We start from the raw sequence: 16,334 nt of genomic DNA, 5'->3' as shown, positions 1-16,334 counted from the left end.
TTACCAGATAAATGAAGATAAATTTAATCGTATATCATTATTATAAATAATTAACATAACTAATTTGATTTCATTGTTTACAAAGGTGATTATGATTTATGAGGCTTCTATACCTATTTATTATAAATAATCACCGCTGGTTATGATTTTACACAACTTATATTATAATTTTAAAAAATTAAGAAAAAAATAATTTTACCGCATAGTAATAATCTATAATTAATAAAAAAACGTTTCATATTACAGCCATAAATACATGATGAAATCAAATAAACTGAAATTTCCATCACTACATTCACGAAAGGAATTAAAAACACAAACGACGAAAAATCAAATATCCAATCATCACATTCAAAGCAAACAGCGGTTGATCCAAAATGAGAGAAACAATTCATTTAGCACACAGTGATATACAAACAGCGTGATGCGTGTGGACATTAACGAATTAAAAAAACGCTTTATATTATATTTGGCTAAGCGAGAAGAAGGAGTACGTACCTGTAGATGGAAGAAAAAGAAGAGATCAAAGAAAGTAGAAGAGGAAGAAGGTCCAAACGGAGAGACACAAGAGAAGCCGAAGGAGCACCTCCGCCATGGCACAGAGCTTCATCTTCTTCTTTACGAGACGCTCTTTCGCCAATTGAATTTTCAGGTCATGGATTTCTCTCAACCACTTTTCCTGATATCAATTATCAATTGATGAATTACTTAGAGAGAATCAGAGAGAGAGAGAGAGAAGGTTTTTACCTGGTGGTTGGAGTTGGAGGAATTGAAGGAATAGAGAAGCAATGCAGCTTTTGCGCAGCGACGCAATGCCGCTTCTGATTTCGCACTCTTCTCCATTTTCTCTGCACCTGCTTGCGTTTCCAAATCAAAATTGCCGCCAATACTAACAAACTTTCTCTTCTTCTTCATTTATTTTTTAAGTTAAATACCCTTACCAGCTAAATCATATTCAATTTCTTTGAGACACTCACTTATCTATTTAACAAAATAATATTTAATTTATATTCGTTTTAAGATAAATATTTATACTGTGTGTAATCCTTGACATTCATTAATAAAGCAGCCATCATTGCTTTTATTTTATTCAAAACTATAGTGTTAGCCAAACTTTAAATAAAAAAATATATAATTAATTTTTGGTATAGGAAATAAATAAATAATTTAATTGTTGCATATTAAATATTTCATAAAAAATAGGTTGTCACTAGATTATGAATTGTATAGTAAAAATAAAACAAAGTTATATCTTTTTAAAAAAATTATTTTAATATAGTTAAATAGATAATAACTATGAATAATACACTTTAAACCATAAAAACAAAATAATTAACTTTAAACTATTACAAAAAAAAAATTAACATAAATGTTACTACAAGTAGGATTTGGTGATGTGATATCTTTAATGAATTATTATTCATTAATATGATAATTAACAAATATACCAAAATAATAAATCAAATCCAATAGTATACATTAAAAAAATGTTACTACAAATAGGATTTAATCTTTTGATATCTTTCTCTTAATAAATATGTTATAATAATCTATGATAATTAACACATATACGATTTTTTATATTTATAACATTATAAATAAACGCAATTAAAAAAAAAATGTTACTACAAATAGGACTTTGGTGTTGTGAGATCTTTCTCGTAATAAACATTGTTTCTGTCGCATTTAGTTTACAGTCTATGTGATTCCATTTGGTATTTTTACACCTTGATTTTTTACAAAAAAAATAAAAATAAAAGCAAAAGTAAAAAAAAATTTATCAACTAGGCTAAAATAAATAATACATTTTTCTATTTTTTAAAATACAGATATTAGGATTTTTGTTCTATTTGTGTAACATCTCAACATTTCTTTTATTGGTATCTTTAAATCCATTTTTGTTTGAATTTTTCTTTTTAGGGTTTTAAGTTAGTCTTTTTAAACATTTTTTCCTATTTTTTTTCTTATAATATTTGAACTTTACCTTCATCTTTCTTTGACAGAGTATTTCCTTTATGTGATCAATTTTTTTAAATATTAAGGTTATAAAAAATATTCTATTTTATACTTTTGTACAAAAATGTTGACAAAGTATTTATATGTATTATGAATTATATATATATTTGTCTATTTTTACAAATCTAACTTAGTATATGTTTATTGTATGAAATGCTGATAGTGTGGTTCTTAAGAAATTTACAAATTAAGATATGTATATATAGACTTGGGCATGCATGAGATAAATATTTATTTTTATAAATTAAAAAATAAAAATTATATTACAGTTAAAATTTATAATAAAAGTAACTAAAATTATATATTATGATTTAGATTTATGATAGACAATATATAATATTTATTTTCCCACTTTTTTTTTACATTTTTTATTTCCTGTTTTCAGTTATCTTCATGTGCCTAAAAGTTAAATGAAAAATTTATTATAAAAGATAAATTTTAAATTATTTTCAAGCACATCTGATATTAAAAAGGATAATCGACTTGCTAGTGTATATAAATGGAGTTATACTTGGTGTCTGATATTTTAAGTGGATGAGTTAGAAAAAGACATTTTGTTTAAGGTTAATGAGATTAATTAGTTATTAATTTGTAAAGTTCGAAGGAATTTTAGGTGATTTAATTATTATTACTTTGGGATAATAATCTAAACAATGCATTTTTCTTTTCGTTATAAATATAGACTATGAATTTGAAAAAGCATTATTAGGGCCGAATATTTATTTTCTTGTATTTGACTTTGTTCTTGTGAGAGGTAATTAATATTCGGTTAAAACAATTATTATGTTAATAAAGGGTATTATATATCCATGCGTACTATGATTTTAACGCGCTATTTTTACTCTTTTGTCTTTACTGGTTTTTGGGACGGTCAAAACTCTTAAGAATATTCTTTGAATTATTTGTTGCGATGGACATTGGTTATTCTTTTTTTTTTTACTTGTGCATTTTTGTTTTCGATTCAAGTAAATAGCGACTACATTTATATTTATCCATTTCCATCATTCCAAACAAACACCGGTACAATATATTCTCAGTTTTTTCATGTTTCAATTACTCCTTTCACTTCACATATCGAGTTATAATTTTTTTGTAAAATTTTACTACCAAAAGAAAAAAAAGGCTAAATTGTAGAAATTTTAATTTCGTCCCGCAGAGTCTTTTATCATCTGCAAATTAATTTGCAACGATTCTTAGATATATGCAAAGAGGTTCGTTATAAGTTATAAGTTATTTATGAAAGTTTTTGACAACATCTGATATCTAATTTATATTACGGAGGTTTTTTTAGTAGAGAATTGTAACCTTTTCTATTTATGACTATTATTGTGTGGAGTAAAGGTTTGAAACCTCCTTTATTTTTATCTATCTATTTGATTCTAAATATTTAAAATCACTATTTTTCATGTTTTGTGTGGAGGTTAATACCCTGTTCATTTTTACGAATGTATTGTAAAGGTTTTAACATATCTCATTTGTATTATTTATTTTGTGGGTTTACTATTGTATATTTCTTTTGTTATTCAAATATTTTAAAAACAATAATTTGCTTGTAATTAAAATATTATGTTGTACAAAAATCGCTTTAGGCAACAACATAAACTTGTGAGTTAAATCACACAAAACCGTGGGCTAAAGTTTAGACAACAATGTTTTACGCTTAATTTAGATAAACGTAGTTGAAGGTAATATGTCACGATTTTCAATACGACAACAATTTTAAAATTGTTATTTAAAATTCTCATAAAAGACAACGGTTTTGATGTAAGTGTTTTTCAAAACTTCACATTTTCAACACTGTGAGCTCTTGACGTTTTCAGTCTAAAATCAAAGGGAGGGAAGAAATTCAAATTTTTGCGTTTTTGGAACTAAGTTTTGCATTTTTAGTCAAGAAAGGAGGGAGGAAATATTTCTAATTTAAAAGCTTTAATTTTTAGTGTTGTTTAAGATAGTTTTTAAACCACATCTAAAACATATTGCCTTTAATATATTTAGACCACATTTTTATATCCAAGATCTCATTTAGTGTTGTCTAAAGTCATTTTTGTTGTAGTGACCATTTGAGGTGGTTATATTTTTATATCGACATTATTTATTTGTAAACTTCAATCAAATACTTCAACCAAAGGGTTCAAATAATATATCATTAAAACTTTTAATTCTCAAATTCAACATATTAACATAAAAGAAATTTATTTTGAAACGCAATTACAACTTAATCCATGCTTACTCAAAATTCATACTAAAATAAACATAGTTTCATCCTAAAAAATATCATCAACACCCTAAATGTTGCTGCCACTAGATAATCCTGATTTGCATGACTAATTTGTTGAAATGATAAAAGAAAAATATCAAAGTTAAATAATCAATGCATAACTTAATTACTAAATACTTTTGTACAGAATAATATTATTTTATTGTTTTGTGCATATTCAATTTTGTTCATAATCATTAAGATGATAACTTATTTTGTTTGGCAAGTCTTAAGTCCATCAATATCATCAAGAACACTCCTATGGGAAGCCTTTTTTTTTTTGCTATTGGGATTTATCTGTAAGTATGCCCTATTAAGAATGTTTTACCTAATATATCCTGCTTAAAGCATGTTTGTATGGAAGCTTGACTTTTCTTAATTGAATCTTTTACAACATTAGCAAGAAAAGTTAAATTGATCAAAATAAAGAGTTAGGCAAATATTATACAATACAATTGTGAATTACCAACCTAGTTAGTCCGTGAACATTATTATGTTAATTACTCCAACTTGTACAGAAAATCAAAATAAAAGTAACATAAGAGGGATTAATCTAACCCTACATATTATCGAACCCATAAATTGGGGATTAATCTAACTCGTAATGATTAGGAGAAATAAAGAAAATTAAGACTACATAATACGAGCATAAACATAAAGCCAGAAACATAACTTACTTATGGTTGAGGATCAAAGAAGGCAACCAATTCATCAGAGATTTTTCCTTCTTTCATTATCATGTAGACTTTTAGTGCACCCAAGGTGGTTTGAACCTGGGATTCTAAATTAGTGTACTTTTGTTGTCACTAATTAGAACATGTTGATGATGTGGCAGTGCTAGATGAAGTAATGCTTAAATCAGAAAGTCGAAGTCTTGTATTTCTAAATGAGTTAGTAGGAGCTACTCCCAAACCCATGCATCACACCCTCCTAGAATGTTATGGGCCTAACACTCTAGCAACAACATCATTAGGGGAAACCTTTGATTCATCGTTAGGGTAAAATTTTACTAATTAAATTTTGGTTATAATCATGGTTTCATAGTCCAATTACTGTTTACCCATGAATTTCAACTTTTAGCTTTGATCGATAATTCTTTTACGTGTTTTCTCTATTCTCATTTTCTAGTTTTTACGTTCATATGATTCTACAGGTTTTTCATTTTACATGTTTTGACGAATATATTCACTTGTTCTTAATTATGTTTTATTGTATTTTACTTTTATTCTAGATAGAATAACGTCATGTTGAGTAGTATGGGTCCTATCCTAGTACAAAATATATGATTAACTTTTTTTAATAATTGATATTTTTATAAATAGTTTTTACTGATGGCAAACAATAGGGGAGGGATCATCGCGAAGGAGTAGCGAGAGGGTGGGAACTCTAAATAATACTCTTCCAAGTTTCTCTCCAATAGATATTGGTTTGTCTTCTGCTTCCTTTTCTTTCTCGTGCATTTTTGTTTTCAATTCCAGCAAATGGCTACTACATTCACATTTACACACTTTCATGAAATTCCAGACATTGTTACAATGTCTAGTTCTCAGTTTTTTCATGCTTCAATCTATGCTTTCACTTCACATATAAAATTACGTTTTTCGTCAAATTTTACTGATTAAATGTTGATTATAATCATGATTTCATAGTCCAATTACTGTTTATTCATGAATTTCAACTTTGACCAATAATGTTTTCTTTATTCTCATTCTTTAGTTTTTATGTTGCTATGATTCTACAATTGTTTTCATTTTACATGTTTTGCTGAATATATTTACTTTTCCTTAATTTTATTCTACTGCATTTTACTTCAATTCTTGATAAAATATATGATTATTTTTTTAATAATTGTTATATTTATAAATAGTTTTTCTTAAAGGCAAACAATATGGGAGGATCATCGTGAAGGACGAGAGGATAGGAGATTTTGATTGGATTTATGAAACTGATAATGCTTATGAATCCAAAGGTACTATGGTATGGTAACGCTAATTCGAGAAGAAATGATGTCATTCAACCAAAGGGTATGATGAACAAATCACCTGCTAGGAGACTGAAGATACCTGTTGTTATTCTCAGTCCATATTGGTAGGGATATTTTTGTTTTCTTTAACATGCATTACAACCATTGTCTTTTAACAATTGTTGCATCTATTCTTTCAGTCTCATGGTATTCATTCATTTATGCTTCCTCACACTGTTCCTGTCATGGAGGGTCAAACACATAAACATTGATGCAACATGGCTATTGGGCATGTTGATGGTCTGTGAAATATTGTTTGTCATTTTTGGCTTCTTAATCAATTGCTCAAGTTATTCCCAATTAATTGTTCAACAAATCTTCATGGTATGAAGAAAAAGTTTGAACTAAACTCCCTAGAATCCAACAAAAAAGTAAGATTTACCTTATATAGACGTGTTTGTTACTGATACTGAGAAAGAAACATTTCTTGTGGTTGCAAACACAGTTTGTCAATCCTAACTGCAGAATATCCAATCTCGAAACATTAGTTGACCTTTAAGGCAATGGTTGAAGTTGAAACTCTCATCTATGGATTCCATTTTGTTGTAAACATCAAATAAAACATGGAAATCCATAATCATATGTCAACTCGAGAAATAATCCCGATGAAAATAGTGGAAAACCAGATTTCACCAAAGATCATAGACTGGTGAGCGAATTCAAGATGAGGATAGTCTGTCTGATCTTATTCAACCTCGAACAAATGACTCCATGCAAGAGACGAATTATTGACCAACGAACTTCGATTGGATGCCTTCGATGCAAGAGACAAATTATTGGCCATGAAACAACATTGACAAACTAAGTAACCTTCAGAACTTATAAATATTTCAAAAGCCACTTTTATGTCTGATGGTACTCACTAGAAAAGGACTTGGATGGATCCTTCATCCGAGCACTCCAACGACGATCATGTCGATATAGTCCAGGTAGTGTTTTGTTCAAGTGTCAAGTTTATTCTTTCATATATGAAAATGAATAATTGATATAATTGATGAATGATGTAGGTGGTACAATGAGTTTAGGCAGTAGTATGTCATTTGACGAGTTTTACATTTTGTCCACACAAAACTGAACGAGGATTTGTAATTTTGTCCACAAGAAAATATACACACCTCCAAAAATTGTACAAGGATTTGCAATTTTTTTCATAAAAATTGCACACAAAAAAAATTATAATTTTGTCCACAAGAAAATGTACGCCACAAAAGATGTTAATTAATTTGTAGATTAGTCCAACGTTCCACTCAATTTTGTTTTCAAATACCACAACCATGACTTATTTCTTAGGTCATTCACGAAAAAACTCATGTGACATGATGACAGTGAAGTGCATCTATTTTATGTCTAATGGTACTCACCAGAAAGGGACTTGGATGGATCCTTCATCCTAGCACTCTAACGATGATCATGTCTATATAGTCCAGGTATTGTTTTATTCAAGTGTCAAATTTATTCTTCCGTATATGAAAATGAGTAATTGATATAATGATGAATGATGTAAGTGGTATAGTAAGTTTGGGTAGTAGTGTGTCATTTGACGATTTTTACATTTTGTCCACAAAAAACTGAATAAGGATTTGTATTTTTGTTCACATGAAAAAGTACACACCACAAAAAATTGTACAAGGATTTGCAATTTTTTTCATAAAAATTGCACAAAAAATATTTATAATTTTGTCCACAAGCAAATGTACGCTGCAAAAGATGTTAATTAATTTGTAGATCAGTACAACATTCCACTCAATTTTGTTTTCAAATACCACAACCATGACTTCTTTTTTAGGTCATACACGAAAAAACTCAGGTGACATGGTGACGGTGAAAGACATCTATTTTATGTCTAATGAGGGAGTTGGATGGACCCTCATCCAATCTCACTAACAATGATCATGTCGATATAGTCCAGGTATTGTTTTGTTCAAGTATCAAGTTTATTCTTTCGTATAAGAAAGTGAATAATTAATATAATTGATGAATGGTGTAGGTGGTATTAGAACCTCCAAATGATGATCAACCACTCCTTGTAAATGCAAAGCAGGAAAAACCATTAACCTTGTTGGTGTTGATATCTATTTCCCACTTCTTGTCTAGGTTTGAGAGAAACAACCAGGTTATGACCACAACAAAAAAATTTGGGCCATTAATGCCTCAATTCGAGCTTCCGCCATCATATCCAATGGTTCTTTTATACTTCAGCTTGATTGTAACCATTACATTCACAACTCCTAAATAATAAGGCAATGAATGTGTTTCATCATGGACTGCGATGATAATAACATTTGTTATGTCCAATTCCCACATATATCAACATGAGCGCATTGGATGAACTTCAAGGTCTATTATTGCCCGAGGTTGCTTTGTATAGTTTTGATCCTCCTCTCACTAAAAAACATCATCTTGATTGCTTTGGCAAAAGAAAAAAAAAGGCTAAATTTTTTGAAGACAACTAGGCATTGAGGATAGGGGACCCTATGGAAGAAAAAATAGAAATGTTCCTTCATAGGTTTGGAGGCTCAAGTGTCGTGATTGATTCAATCGCAATAGTTGAGGACCAAGAAATGCCACTAGTTCATCACCCAACAATGAAGTATGGACGCTCTCCTAGTATCCTTACTATACCAGTGAGTTTATTATTGATTTAGTAACCATGACAAAGGAAATGTCATATCTTGTTGGTACAAAGACAAAAATGAGTTGCAAGAAGGTGTTGGGTTAATCTACGGATTAGTTAGTGAGGATGTGGCTACAGGATATAAGAGACACAACACAGTATGAAGATCAATATGTTGTACCAAACAAGTTGCATTCTGTATTATTACTCCCATGGATTTCACTAACATGCTGCATCATGTCCTTGGGCAGGCAACAAAAGCAATTGAGTTGTGCTTTTCATTTAACAATGTATTTCTAATCAGCCAAAAAATGAATTTTCTCCAAAGGATGGTATACCTCAATATTAGAATTTATCCATTTACCTCTATTTTATTTTATTGTCTACTACTTCATCTCTCCATTTTCGCTCTTGTCTGGCCAATTCATCGTTACAAGTCTCAATGTCACCTTTTTTGTTTATCTCTTGACCATCATTGTGACTTTGTGCAAGTTGGTTGTCCTTGAAATCAATTGATTTGACATTGAGCATGAAGAGTGATAGAGAAATGAGCAATTTTAGTTCAATGGAGGAACAAGTGCACAACTAGTTGTTGTGTTGTGTTGCAAGGTCTTGCTCAAAGTGAAAGCAGGGATTGAAATTTTTTTCACCTTGACATCAAAATCTGCAAGAGATTATGTAAATGACGAGTTTGTTGTGAAGTGAACATCTCTTATGATACCACCAATCACAATCATGAAGGTTAACATGATAGCATTAGTAGTTGGAGCCAACAAGACCACATACAATGCCATACCTCAATGGAGTCGTCTACTTGATGGTGTTTTCTTTAAATTTGGATGGTGTACAATGATTTTGGGTAGTTGCATGTCATTTGACGAGTTTTATATTTTGTCCACAAAAAAACTGAACCAAGATTTACAATTTTGTCCACAAGAAAATGTACACCACACAAAATTGTACAAGGATTTGCAATTTTTTTCATAAAAATTGCACAACAAAGATTTATAATTTTGTCCGCAAAATTTATAATTTTGTCCACAAAATTTATAATTTTGTCCACAACAAAAAAATTGGGCCATTAATGCCTTAAATCGAGCTTTCGCCATCATATCCAATGTTTCTTTTGTATTTCAGCTTGATTGTAACCATTACATTCAACACTCCTAAACAATAAGGTAATGAATGTGTTTCATCATGGACTGCGGTGGTAGTAATATTTGTTATGTCCAATGTCCACACATATCAACATCATCTTGTTTGCTTTGGCAGAAGAAAAAATGAGGCTAAAATTTTTTAAGACAACCAGACATTAAGGATAGGTGACCTTATGGAAGAAAAACAATATATGTTCTTTCATAGGTTTGGAGGCTCAAGTGCTCTGATTGATTCCATCCCAGTAGTTGAGGACCAAGGAATGTCACTTGTTGATCACCCAACAGTGAAGTATGTACACCCTCCTAGTGTCCTCACTATACCACGTGAGTTTATTATTTATTCAGTAATCATGACAAAGGCGATCAATGTCATATCTTGTTGGTACAAAGACATAAATAGTGGCAAGAAGGTGTTGGATTGATCTACGGATTGGTTATTGAGGATGTGACTACGGGATATGAGATGCACAATACAGTATGGAGATCAATCTACTGGACCAAGCAGGTTTCATTTTATACTATTGCTTCCATGGATCTTACTAAAAGTAGTTGAGTTATGCTTTTCATCTAATACTGTATTTCTAGTCAGCCAAGAAATGAACTTTCTCCAAAGGATGATATTTCTCAATATTCGAATTTATCCATTTACCTCTATTTTTCTTTTTGTCTCTTGTTTCATCCCTCCATTTTCCCTCTTGTCTGGCCAATTCATCAATGGAGTCATCCACTTGATTGTGTTTTCTTTATATTTGGATGGTGTACAATGATTTTGGGTAGTTGCATGTCATTTGACGAGTTTTACATTTTGTCCACAAAAAACTGAATGAGGATTTGCAATTTTGTCCACAAGAAAATGTACACCACAAAAAATTGTACAAGGATTTGCAATTTTTTTCATAAAAATTGTACAACAAAGATTTATAATTTTGTCCACAAGAAAATGTACGCCGCGCAAAAGATGTTAATTAATTAATTAATTTGTAGATTAGTCCAACGTTCCACTCAATCTTGTTTTCAAATATCACAATCATGACTTTTTTTCTTATGTCATCAAAAAAAACTCATGTGATATGATGATGGTGAAGGGCAGCCATTTTATGTCTGATGGTACTTACTAGAAAGGACTTGGATAGAACTTTCATCCGAGCATTCTAATGACGATCATGTCGATATAGTCCAAGTATTATTTTGTTAAAGTGTCAAGTTTCTTCTTTCGCATATGAAAATGAATAATTGATATAATTGATGAATGATGTAGGTGGTATTGGAACCTCCAAATGATGATCAACCTCTCCTTCTAAAAGAAGAGTAGGAAAATCATTAACCTTGTTGGTGTTGATTTCTAATTCCCACTTCTTGTCTAGGTTTCAAGAGAGAAACGACTAAATTATGACCACAACAAAAAAATTGGGCCATTAATGCCTTAAATCGAGCTTTCACCATCATATTCAATGGTTCTTTTGTACTTCAGCTTGATTGTAACCATTACATTCAACATTCCTAAACAATAAGGTAATGAATGTGTTTCATCATGAACTACGATGGTAGTAACATTTGTTATGTCCAATGCCCACACATATCAGCATTATTAGAAAAATGTAAAGAATAATTCTGATGTATTACTTCCAAGAATAGGGTACCATATATATACATACAAGAGTGCTATAATTCCTCATCTATTAAAGGAATGAGTGCACAGATTTGCACAGATTTGCTCACAAATATAATAATGCCTAAATTATAGCTAATACAATATTTGACATATCTTAACAAACATGAGCGCATTGGATGAACTTCAAGGTCGATTATTGCCTTGGGTTACTTTGTATAGTTTTGATTCTCCTCCCACTAAAAAACATCATTTGTTTGCTTTGGCAGAAGAAAAAATGAGGCTAAATTTTTTTATGACAACCAAACATTGAGGATAGGGGACCTTATGGAAGAAAAACAAGAAATGTTCTTTCATAGGTTTGGAGGCTCAAGTGCCCTGATTGATTCCATCCCAGTAGTTGAGAACCAAGGAATGTCACTTGTTGATCACCCAACAGTGAAGTATGTACACCCTCCTAGTGTCCTCACTATATCACGTGAGTTTATTATTGATTCAGTAATCATGACAAAGGCGATCAATGTCATATCTTATTGGTACAAAGAAAGAATTGAGTGGCAAGAAGGTGTTGGATTGATCTACAGATTGGTTAGTGAGGATGTGGCTATGGCATATAAGATGCACAATACAGTATGAAGATCGATATACTGTCCCAAGCAGGCTGCATTTCATAGTATTACTCCCATGGATTTCACTAACATGCTGCATCATGTCCTTGGGCAGGCAACAAAAGCAATTGAGTTGTGCTTTTCATTTAACAATGTATTTCTAATCAGCCAAAAAATGAATTTTCTCCAAAGGATGGTATACCTCAATATTAGAATTTATCCATTTACCTCTATTTTATTTTATTGTCTACTACTTCATCTCTCCATTTTCGCTCTTGTCTGGCCAATTCATCGTTACAAGTCTCAATGTCACCTTTTTTGTTTATCTCTTGACCATCATTGTGACTTTGTGCAAGTTGGTTGTCCTTGAAATCAATTGATTTGACATTGAGCATGAAGAGTGATAGAGAAATGAGCAATTTCAGTTCAATGGAGGAACAAGTGCACAACTAGTTGTTGTGTTGTGTTGCAAGGTCTTGCTCAAAGTGAAAGCAGGGATTGAAATTTTTTTCACCTTGACATCAAAATCTGCAAGAGATTATGTAAATGACGAGTTTGTTGTGAAGTGAACATCTCTTATGATACCACCAATCACAATCATGAAGGTTAACATGATAGCATTAGTAGTTGGAGCCAACAAGACCACATACAATGCCATACCTCAATGGAGTCGTCTACTTGATGGTGTTTTCTTTAAATTTGGATGGTGTACAATGATTTTGGGTAGTTGCATGTCATTTGACGAGTTTTATATTTTGTCCACAAAAAAACTGAACCAAGATTTACAATTTTGTCCACAAGAAAATGTACGTCACAAAAAATTGTACGAGGATTTACAATTTTTTTCATAAAAATTACACAACAAAAATTTATAATTTTGTCCATAAAAAAATGTACACCGCACAAAAGATGTTAATTAATTAATTTATAAATGACTTGCATGTGAACTTATTGGAATAACTAGGAAAACGGTTTATTTTAGCATAAGCATAAACATAAAAAGCCTACATTAATAATTATTAAAAAAAAGTATTATTATTCGACATGCAATTTTTTCAACAAAAACTACAAACCTTCTAGACAAAATTGCAAACCCTCTAATAATTTTTCGTAGAGAAAATTGTGTACCTTCACGTAACACATAATTAGCCAAGTCCATTTTACACTCAGAAGACTATATGAAACTAAAAACAACTATTGCATCTAATTTTTCAATCCCATAGTATTCATTCCTTTGGATGTCCTTATACTGTTTCTATCATGGAGGGTTGAGAACATAAACACTGATGCGATGTGGTTGTGGGGCATGTCGGTGGTTTGTGAAATATTGTTTGTCATTTCTTGGCTTCTTAATCCAAGTTTTAAACTCTATTTTGATATCACATCATTTGAGATAATTGGATATAGGACTTTGTTAAATACCCATTTGAGAAAATTTTGACACTTAGATTGAGTCAATTCATTATTTAAATATCCATTCACTTCTTTTTTTCCTTATTACCTACTACTTCCTCCTTGCATTTTTCTTCTTTTTTGGCCAGTGGTATGATACTGAGCTGGAATAGTGGTGGAGACATGAGCAATTTTGGTTCATTGGAGGAACAAATGCACATCTAGCTCTATTGTGTTGTAGAGTTTGCGTGATAGCAGGGATGAAATCTCTTTCACCTTGAAATCAAAATCTGTTGGACATGATGTTGTGATGGTTAACCTAATAGTAACAGTAGTTGGAGTCAGCTGTATAGTGTCATACCTAAGTGGATTGTCTATTTGGTGATGTTTTCTTCGATATTTGATGGTGTAAAATAGGCTTGGGTACTTAATTGCGTTATTGGACACATATAGAGCCTATGAATCATGAATCATATTTTAACTTATAGAGATCCCTACAAAAACAAAGTGAAACTAGATTTTGTCAAGGATCGTAGACGAGTGAAGCGTGAGTATGATGAGTTCAAGGTAAGGATCAATGGTCTACCTAATTCTATCTGGCATCGCTTAAATGCATTTCGTGCAAGAGAGGAATGGAGGGCTATGAAACTGCAAAGACAAACCAGGTAGATGAACCTGTAGAACTTAACATTCCAAAAGTCACATGGCTGATGGAACTGGCTAGGGACTGGTTGAATCCTTCATTACAGCATTCTAAGGTATAATTCAGGTATTGAGCATACAATTGGTTTAAAATGATTTTGTAGTTTATTTTCAAATTTTATTGTACTACTTTTGATTTCAATAAACTAATTTACCTAATTTTGTTGTCGATGTTATTTTAAAATGGACAATAAATTTTAGAATATTAGTAAGTGAAATTTAAAATTTAATTTATCAAATAACTTATATTACTTACAATATGCAAATATAAAAAAAATTATATAGTAAAATAAGAACATTGAAATTTATATTTTTAGAGATTTCATTTGTTATAGATTTAACTAATATAATGTTTTTTCTTTACAAAATTTAAATTAGTAAGAAATTTAGTACTTTATAAAATTTTTAAAATCTTGTAGGAAGCATTATTTAAAAAAAAAACACACAAATATCTCATTAATTTATTTTAGGATTGTTTTCGAGTTTTAAATAATACAACTCCTTATATATTCCTTATATATTTGTGTTTGGGTAACGACATGAGGTAAATTACTTTTTAAAGTTAGATTCTATCTTTATTGGACGAATACATGATCAATTATATCTATGTATGTAGTTGTTTCTAGAATAAAAATAAAAAGATAATACATATTTTTGTTATTATTTTAAAGTTTTTGATAAATATGTCTATTTTATATTATTTCTAATGGTTTTAACTAATGCGCTGAAACCAAATTCATGCCACTGAAATCAAATTCAAGCTTAACTAAAAGCAATTATAAATATCAATGGCAATTTTAAAATATATTTATAATTTATTCAATTATAATTTAAATTGGTTTGCCTTTTTTTCTATTAAAAAGTAACTAGAAAGATGATAATCAAAGTCATTCAATTAACCCACTTACATATGTATCAAGAACACAATTAAGCCTCAATTTCCCCATCCAGCGGAAAACAACACGTTTAAGTGTTCTTTTTACTTTATGCAGAAGTTATTTTCCTTAAGAATTGTGTAGTACTTAAAATGAAGAAAATTGTATAATTTATAAATTAAAATAACATATTATTATGTAATGTTTATTTAATTTAATTTAACTCAACGACTCTTTGACCGGTGGTTTTCAAACCAAAACTTTAAAGCAACCAATCATACGGTGTATATTCAAACCATAAAGTGGAGCAACAGTTCCACGATTAATGAACTGTCATAATAAGTTAAAGTTATTATAATTATAAAACATTTATGATTACAAATATATTTAACATAATTTAATAAATTGTTTGTTTAAAGATTTGTTTAATATTTAACAACTTTAATGATTAATTTAATAAAAAAAAGGGAAACGTTAAATTAAATTAAATGTAGAAATAAATTGAAATTGCATGTTTGCATAGCGGGAAGTGAGTGTTTCATGTCACAGCTTCGTGACAGCCTAACGGGTCGATAATGTTGTAACGTGTCAACAACAACACTTCTTTGACTTTGGTCAAATTGTTCATTAGTCATGAAATTTAATTTTTCAAAATAAATATTATTTTATGTTATACGTTAAAATATATGAGATTTATTTTTTTAAATTATAACATTTTCTCTTTTAAGTATGGACTATTTTATCTATAATTAATTATTTCTTTTGATGAGTTAGGGAATTTTAAAGGAGGGTTTATAATTCTTAATTTTCTTCTATTATTGATTTCCTTTACTATTATATGAATTTTAGTTCATTTTTAACTTGTTAGTGGAAGATATTATAAGACTAGTTTCGTCCTCATATGTATTTAACGGGATTACCCGGTTTTTACCAATAGTATATTTGACAAAACTAATTAATAAATTAATAGTTGATAAATCAGTTCATAAATGTTTTTAGTTAATTAATTGATAAGTTTAATACATTGTTATGCAATTATAATTTTAGATTTTTCTAAAAAGCTACAATAAATTACTACTCT

The 16,334-nt window shown here is 30.0% G+C and overlaps 2 pseudogenes; both read left to right on the top strand.

The window, feature by feature from the left end:
- Positions 1-6,224: 6,224 nt before the first annotated feature.
- Positions 6,225-11,379, top strand: LOC146881954 (cellulose synthase-like protein D3; annotated as a pseudogene).
- Positions 11,380-12,003: 624 nt separating this feature from the next.
- LOC146881953 (cellulose synthase-like protein D2 pseudogene) lies at positions 12,004-14,440 on the top strand (annotated as a pseudogene).
- Positions 14,441-16,334: the final 1,894 nt, after the last annotated feature.

The sequence above is a fragment of the Vigna unguiculata genome, chromosome 11 (assembly GCF_037176805.1).
Source record: "Vigna unguiculata cultivar grain cowpea cultivar isolate G323 ecotype 2 chromosome 11, ASM3717680v1, whole genome shotgun sequence".
Taxonomy (NCBI): Eukaryota; Viridiplantae; Streptophyta; class Magnoliopsida; order Fabales; family Fabaceae; genus Vigna; species Vigna unguiculata.
Note: the sequence above shows the minus strand (reverse complement) of the source record. Positions and strands in the feature narration are given on the sequence as shown.